At 42.9% G+C, this 10,209-nt stretch overlaps 2 non-coding genes across 2 annotated transcripts; both read right to left on the bottom strand.

The window, feature by feature from the left end:
* Nucleotides 1-6,989: 6,989 nt before the first annotated feature.
* Nucleotides 6,990-7,073, bottom strand: trnas-aga (transfer RNA serine (anticodon AGA)). Its single transcript has one exon. It is a non-coding gene; the product is annotated as a tRNA-Ser (tRNA).
* Nucleotides 7,074-8,499: 1,426 nt separating this feature from the next.
* Nucleotides 8,500-8,572, bottom strand: trnar-ucg (transfer RNA arginine (anticodon UCG)). The gene has a single exon. It is a non-coding gene; the product is annotated as a tRNA-Arg (tRNA).
* Between the last annotated feature and the right edge of the window lie 1,637 nt (nucleotides 8,573-10,209).

Raw genomic sequence — 10,209 nt, 5'->3', positions numbered from 1 at the left:
TCCCCATTGCAAATAACATTATCCAAGTCTTTCAATTCTTAGATTTATTCCTTCGGACCATTACAATTCATTTACGCCTTGCCCCGGGATTTTCGATTCTCTGTTACTATTTTCATATTTTGACCCTGATCCTTAGGTCACCGAAGTGATTCCCAGACACTCTGGCAGACTGCAAATCAATCGGGAAAATACCTTGGGAAACCAAATCATTTCTGATAAGAGTGTAGGGAATCCCATCTGCTGAAGAGACAGAGTCCTCACAATCAAAACTTTCTTTGTTCTACATCCCTACAAATTCTGATTATAAAATGTTTTAAAAACAGGAACAATCTTCTGAAGGCATTTCCAATTTGATTTAGAATTTTTTACCCTTTCACAGGGTAACAGCTGTTCCTGAGGAAGAAGTTTCCATGAGCTGTGTCCCAGGGCTGGGAAGGAAGCCGCTGGTTGAATCTGCAGTGGCCCCTTTCTGTTGGCAGCAGGGGCTTGTAGAGAGTAGGGTCATATTTTGCTGAACGTGACCGTCTCACTCATTGCGGACTCAGGGTCAATCATGGATGAGTTCTCGTGGTTGTATTGTCAGTACATGGTCGATCTCAATACTTGATGTGAAATATTTGAGGCTCTGTGCTCTTTTTGGGCTTGGACAACCAACATTTCAGCCAAATGCTCTGATCATTTGAGACACAGCAACTGGCAGCAAAATTGTGCGTGTACACATCCAAATGCACAGTGATCGAGAGGATGTGGACAGCAGTAGTTCTCATTATTTTAAGAATCAGTTGCTCATGTTCCCGTGTTTATCGCAGAGAGGGTGAGAGACCCGAGGAGTAACAAACACACCCACAAAGCAATATCAGGACCTGTGCAGTTCTGTCATAAAAAGCTGCCTGCAGTGGTTCTATTGCAAAGTTGGGTTTCAAACCCACGACGCAATAGAGACTGGATTCTAAACCCAGCACATTACACGACTCTGGATTACTGGTGCTGGAAGAGCACAGCAGTTCAGGCAGCATCCGAGGAGCAGTAAAATCGACGTTTCATGCAAAAGCCCTTCATCAGGAATACAGGGTTTCTCCCGAAACGTTGATTTTACTGCTCCTCGGATTCTGCCTGTACTGCTGCGCTCTTCAGCACCACTAATCCTGAATCTGGTCTCCAGCATCTGCATTCATTGTTTTTACCAACATTAAACCACTCGGCGACGTTCCCTGAGGATAACTAAGCGCCAACCCTGCCAAGACTAATGTTTCAGCAACGCTTCACTTCAGGTAATTTCCCCTGACACTTTCTATGAATACCTTAGCATAATTAAAAAAAATATTTACAACGATTTGAAAGGTTTGCACGTTTTGGACATTATTGAGAAGCTGAATATTCTTCGACAGTTTTCCCCGGAGCTTCAGGCCTGAGGGATGTCCTTGGAAAAGTTTACAAAATCATGAGGTAGACGAGCAGAGAACATAGTCAATCTACACTTTTTCAGCAGTCACATGAGTTTACAGTGAGATAGCATAGGTTTAATGTGAGAGCAGTAAAATTTGAAAGGGACTTGAGCGACACTTGTTTTTAATACAGACTGTTTTGTGCGTGTGGAATAAATTGCCACATTTAGTAGCAGAGTTTGATGCACTCACCACACTTCAAAGGCATCTAAATGGGTAGTCAGCCAGTAATTGTTCGGAGAGATAAGGGAGAAATATTGGCAAATATGTTTAGATTAGTTACGGTCATCTGTTCAACAGGTGCAAGGTGGATAGGAAGGTTTGTTTCCGTGCTCGGCAATTCTGTGACACTCCAGTACCTGACAACAGTTTGAATAGACCACTTGCAAAACGCATGCTGTTTGTTACTAAGTCAGCGTGTTTGAATTTTATTTTTTTCTTGAGGTGTAATGTTTTGAAATGACACAGAGAGGAATGTTTCCAGACATTTACAGACAATGACCACTCTCCTTGATACATTCCCAAGTTCTCCATCAAATAATTTCGTTAACTAAAAAAAAACCTCACAACTCTCCAGTGACTCCAAAAACTGACAGCTCTTCACGTGGACCAGGTGCAAAACTCAAAAGGCAGTCATTATCAGACACGCAAACTCATTACTTCTGTCTGTGGGGCAGTGCGAGACGTGTATGTCAAGAACTGCTCACACAAATAACACCGAAGCAATTCTAAACGGAGCTTCCCGACATTCTGGAGATTTAGTGCATTGCCAAGTAACAGAAAGTTCTCAATTAACATTAAACAAAACAGAAAAATGTAGCATGCAATGTGAATATTACCAATTATATTCTCGATTAAATTAGGTCAACAATGCGCTGGTGCCTCCATCTGATCGAGCGAGCCCATCTCCAGCCTGCCTCACCAGGACAGTAATGAAGGAAATGAGAAAAATATAACAAAGTTTCACGTTGCGATTGCCCACCTTTTAGCCACAACAACAAAAAGCGAGGGAGCAGATTCAGTGGAGGATCTGACTTCACAACAGCGGTGAAATAACGAAGTCCACTCACTTTCAGGGAAAACTGTGAACAACTCACATTGTCCAGAATATGAATACACAGCGCAGGCTGTTTAGTTCCCATATTCTACTGCTGCCCCGACTTTCATACGATAATGTACCTTTCAAAGAGAGCGTTTGTAGTTGTGGAATGACAGTGGTAGCTGTTTCCCCTCGCTCTTACTGCCGCCCTTGGTCGTGTAGGGGCTGCAATTCTTATCTTACACGCGGTAGATGAGTGTGCAATTCTCTGTTGTGGAAAAGCGGAGTGTTTTGGAGCAGAAAGATGTGAAGCTCGGATGCTTCTGGAGTTCTTGTTGAAATGTTCGGTGACGCTAGGAAGATGGTTTGCAGACTTTTCCTCCCTTTCTGGGTGACATTCTCAGTGCTGCAGAGGTTCCTGTGAAGCACTGCTCTCATGTTTTGGTACGAATTAATTTGGTTTCATTCCCGCTGCTTCCGTTTGTTGGAATTGCAGGTTGGGTCCAACGGATGGAATCCGTGGATGAGTGCCCTGCTTCCAGGAATTGTCTGGCTGTCTTCTGCTTGCCCTGTCCTATTATTGTTGTGCTATTCTAGTCGAATGTGTGGCCCTTGCCATTTGTACGTATTGCTACTAGGGACTGCTGGACTGACGCCCACACAAATTCTTTGCCAAGAACCAATATCCACCCACCTTCATTCGAAAATGCATGGCACACAAAGTTCGCAACGAGGATTTGATATGAGGTAATGTTTAAATCATGCTTCCCTGTGTTAAAAGCAAATTCTGGAAAACGATATCCAGACTCCTCCGAACACTCGGACATATGACAGCACAGAAACCGAGAGCCTGACTCAGACGACAACTCACGAGAAACCAAGGCCCAATACCCATCATGTGCAGGTCAAACGTGGTTGCAGAGATTCCACGAGAGACTGCATGAAACACGACATAGGAGAAAGATGCTGACAACTAGAGAGCTGCATTCATAATTTCATCTGGACTGTAAACGCCTCGGACAGATGTTCCTTGAAGTTATGCACAGAATATTGAATGTCTCTGATCCCAGGGCTTGGAATTCGGATGATATGACCGTCTGCAGCACTAGTTACTTCCTTGCGTGAGGTAACTCCTGATGGAACACATGTCACACTCTATTGCTCATTGAGAAATACATCCAAAATAGGAGCTTAGAGCAGCATTTCTGTTGTCCTTCTGGTGCTGTCCCTGACATGCCCTGTGGCACTGCACTTATTCTGTGTTTTCTGAGGGTTTGTCACATGGTTCCACGATCGTATTATGGGCAGTAATCTGCATTTTCGCTTCAATAACGGGTGTGTGAAGCGGAGGTCCACCATTCTCTATTCTATTTTTCTCTTCTTATGCACAACTGCACTACAGAAAAGGCTCAATTAATATTGAAAGATGATATACAGAGGCGTGTGAAATACCAAAGTTTTAATGTCATTTATGCAATGGTTTGTGATTACCTTGATTCAGGAAATAAGGATGGAAAGTCTGTTTGGCTGGAGTTGAGGAACAGTGAGGAATGAACTCACAAGCATGTGTAGTTTACAAGCCCACTCGCAGTAACCACAAAGCCAAATAAATCGTACAAGGGGAAAAAAAATGCGTGTGAGTGACAAAAATGGCAATAGTCATGCGTGATCTTAACTTCCCATCTAAAACTCTCGTTCCATTGTAAAAAAGTTTGGAGAACTAAAATCAAAAAAATCCCACATGTCCCATAAAACATCACGAGGGATATCTTGGTAATTGATAACTCTACTGGTGACTTAATTTTCCGATTTTCTTGCAAACCATCTCTTTAATTGTGAGCATCAGAAAAGGCTTTTGTTTGCCAGCAAGAAATAAATATTTGATTAACCTTTGTTGGTTTCATGTATAAGAACACTGAGACTCCTCTGCACCGCACTTCTTTTTCGTTTCTATCGATTTTAACACTAGTGTGTCTTTTGATTCTTCCCAACAAAGTATATGACCGCATTCCCTACATGAAACTGCATCTGCCAAGAATACTCCAATTGTTGGAGGGAATCCTGAGGAACAGAATGTACATGTATTTGGAAAGGCAAGGACTGATTCGGGATTGTTAACATGGCGTTGTGCGTGGGAAATCATGTCTCACAAACTTGATTCAGTTTTTTGAAGAAGTAACAAAGAAGCTTGATGAGGGCAGAGCAGTAAATGTGATCCATACGGTCTTCAGTACGGCGTTCAATAATGTTCCCCATGGGAGACTGATTGGCAAGGTTAGATCTCATGTAACAGCAGTGGACGTAATACCGAGCCTTGTGGTATGCCGCCAAGAACTGGACACCAAGAAGAACATGTTCCAACAACTACAACACCGTTTTCTATTGGCAAGCCAATTACTGATCAAAGCTGCAATCTCTCCCACAGTTACATTCCTCCGCATTTTGTATAATAGCCTATTGTGGGGAAACTTATCGAACAACTTGCTGAAACCCATATACACCACATTAACCGGCTTACTGTCATCTACCTGTTTGGTCACTTTGTCAAAAAAGTCAACAATATTCGTCAGGCAAGGCCTACCCTTCAAAAAACCGTGCTGACTGTCCCTGATCAGATTATTCTTTTCGAGATGGTCATAAATCCTATCTATAATAACCTTTTCCAACACGTTACCAACAACTGCAGTGAGACTCACTGCTCTGTAATTACCAGGGTTCTCTCTACGAAACTATTTGAACAAGGGAACAACATATGCTATGCTCATTCCACAGGCACTATTCCTGTAGACAACGATGATTTGACGATCAATTCCAAAGACTCATCAATCTCTTCCCTTGCTTCCTAGAGGATACTCGGACAGATCCCATCCGGCCCAGGGGACTTGTCTGTTTTCACACTCTTCAGTATTTCTATCACCTAATCCTTGTGAACCTCAGTATCTACTACACTAGACACAAGTATCTATGTATCTTCGTCGCAAACATTTTCATTTTCTATCGCGAAAACTGTCGAAAAATATTTATTTAGTGCTTCCCCTATCTCCTCTGACTCCATACAAAACTTCCCGCTATTATCCTTGATTGTCCCAAATTTAACTCTCGTCATTCTTTTATTCCTGACATACCTATGGAAAGCCTTAGATTTAACCCTGATCCTATCTGCCAACAACTTCTCATGTCTCCTCCTGGCTCTTCTCAGCTCTCTTTTTCGGTCTTTCCTGATAGCGTTGGAACCCTCGAGCGCTCTAACTGAGTTTTCACGTTTTGTCCAAACATAAGACTTTTGTCCTTCTTCACCAGGCATTCCACTTCCTTAGTAAACCACGGCTCACGCGTTCTATATCTTCCTCCCTGCCTGACAGGTACATACTTATCTAGGACACACAGGAGCTTTTCCTTGAATAAGCTCCACATTTTAATGTGCTCACCCCCTGCAGTTTCCTACCCGATTCTACGCTTCCTAAATCTTACCACATTGCATCGTGATTTCCCTTCCACCAGCTGAAACTCTTGCTCCGTGGAGTACAACTATCCCTTTCCATCACGAAAGTAAACCTGAGAAAAATGTGATCGCTTTCTCCAAAGTGCTCACCTACTTCCAAATCTAAAACCTGGCCAAGCTCGTTACCCAGTACTCAGTTGAAAGTGGCTTCTTCCCTTGAAGGCATGTCTACACACTGTGTCATGAAGCCCTCCTGCACACACAGGACAAAAACTGACCCATCTATAGTACTCGTACTGTAGTGATCCCAGTCAATATTTGGATATTGTCTTGAGTGTTCCAGAGTGTTTCATTGTCCCAGAGTCCAGATGAAGCTTGTATTCCTCACGTACAGGAGCGAGAATTCTTTCAATATCTCAGATCAGTTCCTGTCCCGAGAACATCAGAGTCAATGTCCCTTCCTCTACTCGGGCCGACAGTTCACACTTCTTCATTCTCCTCTGATCCCATTTCCCAAAGTGTTTCTCAAGATTTCCAAAGCTGGGGCCTAAATTATATGGTTTGCTTCCTAAACATTTTTCCAACTGCCAACTGACAATATGTTCACAGTTTCTCTTCACAATCCTCTGGCTTGCACCATGTCCAGGGATGAGAAGTCCCGTTTGGTGGAGGGAGTTGCTAGGCTGGTGAGTTTCACTTTGGAACAAAAATGGATAAGTGGCAATTTCCTGCTGTTGTTTGTAATGATGGGAGAGGGAGCGGTGGGGAATGAGCACTCTGACGAGCAGGAGGAAGTGTTGCCAATGACCAGAGTCAGAGAACAGAGGACAGGGATTAAAGGAATCTAATGAAAAGCAGCACTTCTGCTCAGGACGTTCAATAACAACTGCAGAAACCCGATGTGTCGGGCAGTGTATCTGGAAAGAGAAACAGAGATAATGTTTTATGTGTGGAACACTTCTGATGAAGAACTCGAGTTTCCTAAGTCTAATCAAATTTCAGGCCTGGTTGGCAAAACAGGCTTTCGGAACTTTGAATTGTTCCAGCATGAAAGCATTCATAATGTATTCAGCAGGATTTAAGCCTACGTGGGGAAACCCCAATGGATTTCTAATCCATCGCCTTAACCACTCGGCCATGACTATACAGAGGGCTGGACCCTTGAGCATTGAGCAAATCAGCCGTGATCTCATTGAAAGCTGCCGCTGACTTCAGTTAAATGCTTCCATCTCCTTTCATACCTTTGCTGTCATTTGTAAGGTGCGAGACACCAATGTAAAAGATGAAAAGCACAAAGTTAGGAAAAGATATTTGCAGTCAAATAGAGTCATAATTATTTATTGAAAGGAAAATCACACTTGACAATTTGCTAGATCTCTTTGCGAACATGACCAGCAGAGGTAATCAAGGGAGCTATTGATCTGAGTATTCTTGGACATGAAACAAACAAAGGTTAGTGACATATTCATTTCTTTTTCTGGCGAACGAAATGGTCTTTCCTGATGGTTACAATGAAAGAGATGGTTCCCAATAAAAGACAGAGATTAAGACGCATGTAGATGTACTTCAATGTGATAAGATTCACTTTCCGCCCCTAATTACCCCAGAGATGGAGGGGGGTGCATTACGTTTCTTCACTCTTCAACTCCACAGCATGGAGATACAGACATGAAACCGCAAAAGATGGAGTTCTTGAATTGGGAACCAGCGACACTGAAGGAACTAGGCAAAAGTGAGGACTGCAGATACTGGAAACCTGATTTTAGATCAGAAAATGCTGGAAAAGCAAAGCAGGTCAGACCGCATCCGATGAGCAGGAAAGTCGACGTTTTTGTTGCCAGTCTTTCTGCGTTCCGCAAACAATTTTCATTTTTGGCTCAGATTTCCAGCAACTGCAGCTATTTGTATTATGTTAACCTTCATAATGTTTTGGTCAAAACCAATGACCTGCTAGCATCGGAAAATCGGCAGAAGTACTGGTACACCGATATGTTAGCTGAACAATACAACCATTCCATGAGCGGGAATAAGATCCGGGCCACGGTGCTGAGAGTACCGAATCCTCACAAGTAAATAACAAGACAAGGGGATAGATACTATCGTATTTGGTGTAAATAAAACACCCTTTATGAACATTTTCGTTGCAGATTATTTTCAACTTGTATTCGTAGATTTACAAAGTGGGAAAAGGCCATTCCGCCTGTGTGCATTGTGGCTAATCAGAGAGCCATCAATTCTATTCGCAGTTTCCAACTTTGGCCCAAAGTCTCGTGTGTTCTAATGTTCCCAGGGCAAATGTCAATGACTTTATGCTGTGTTCTTAAATGGCACAATAATGGGGCAGATGTACGACACTTCCACAACGACTTGTAACTCTTTTGAGGAACTCATGCTCATTTTGACCCACGAAGGGAGACACACAGAAAGATACCCCCAAACCGACAGAGGTCTCCATTGTGGTGAGCTGGAATTTGAAGTGGAGAATAGGACAAATGCAAATTTTAAATGCAGAAACACAGAACTTCAGAAGGGAGCATCAACGTGTACCACAGTTAACGTGTGACATTCCCCCTCGAGCCAGGTAGGACTCGAACCTACGATCGTCTGATCCGAAATCAGACGCGTTTTCCATTACGCCAGTGGCCCAAGAGACAAGCTGTGCATTGGCAGAATGTCGATATGTAATGCTATGAACTTTCACGGAATCAGAATTAAAAAGGTGAACAAGCAGCGAAGATAATCACCAACACTGCTTCACTTCGAAGTTTCCAATTTGTGAAGCAGTGCCTTTCACTGGCAAAGGAGAAACATTTGTCCTCAGCTGCCTGCTTCAGGGTCGCCTCATTCTCTGCTGGAAGTTTCCATCGTTTTATTCGTAGTCACGAAACGATTACATGATCCACTCCAGTGAAAACGTGTCATGGTATCGTCCAAGCAAGACCCTACCGAAACACAGCGAGAGACATCCGGTCATTTCGAGCTCAGGATGTGGAATTAGACGAGATGCGTGACACCTTTTATTGGCGCCGCCACTTCACTGTAAATTAGCGGCTCAAAACGAGCCGTTGTTAGCATCAGCTTGATTTGAACCTTCCTGTAGGGCATTTGCTTAACCACTCGACCATGACTACAGACAGCACACCCCCATGAGCATTGACCAAATCAGCCGTGATCTCATTGAAAGCTGCCGCTGCCTTGAGTTAAATGTTTCCATCTCCATTCATACCTTTACTGTCATTTTTATGGTGCGAGACACCATATTAAATGAAGGAAAGCACAAAGTTAGGAAAAGATATTTGCAGTCAAATTGAGTCAAAATTATTTATTGAAAGGAAAATCACACTTGACAATTTGCTAGACCTCTTTGCGAACATGACCAGCAGAGGTAATCAAGGGAGCTATTGATCTGAGTATTCTTGAACATGAAACAAACAAAGGTTAGTGACATATTCATTTCTTTTTCTGGCGAATGAAATGGTCTTTCCTGATGGTTACAATGAAAGAGATGGTTCCCAATAAAAGACAGAGATTAAGTCGCTTGTAGATATACTTCAATGTGATACGATTCACTTTCAGCACCTAAATGCCCCAGAGATGGAGGGGGTGAGTTACTTTTCTTCACTCTTCAATTCCACAGCATGGAGGTACAGAAATGAAACCGCTAAAGATGGAGTTCTTGAATTGGGAACCAGCGACACTGAAGGAACTCGGCAAAAGTGAGGACTGCAGATGCTGGAAACCTGATTTTAGATCAGAAAATGCTGGAAAAGCACAGCAGCATCCGATGAGCAGGAAAGTCGACGATTCTGTTGCCAGTCGTTCTGCGTTCCGCAAACAATTTTCATTTTTGGCTCAGATTTCCAGCAACTGCAGCTATTTGTATTATGTTAACTTTCATAATGTTTTGGGCAAAACCAATGACCTGCTAGCATCGGAAAATCGGCAGAAGTACTGGTACACCGACATGTTAGCTGAACAATCCCAGCATTCCATGAGCGGGAATACGATCCGGGCCACGGTTCTGAGAGTACCGAATCCTCACAAGTAAATAACAAGACAAGGGGATAGATACTATCGTATTTGGTGTAAGTAAAACACCCTTTATGAACATTTTCGTTGCAGATTATTTTCAACTTGTATTCGGAGATTTACAAAGTGGGAAAAGGCCATTCCGCTTGCGTGCATTGCGGCTAATCAGAGAGCCATCTATTCTCGTCGCAGTTTCCAAATTTGGCCCAAAGTCTCGTGTGTTCTAATGTTCCCAGGGCAAATATCACTGAATT

This window comes from Chiloscyllium punctatum, chromosome 18 (genome assembly GCF_047496795.1).
Source record: "Chiloscyllium punctatum isolate Juve2018m chromosome 18, sChiPun1.3, whole genome shotgun sequence".
In the NCBI taxonomy this organism is placed as follows: Eukaryota; Metazoa; Chordata; class Chondrichthyes; order Orectolobiformes; family Hemiscylliidae; genus Chiloscyllium; species Chiloscyllium punctatum.
This window is presented reverse-complemented; position numbering and strand designations above follow the sequence as displayed.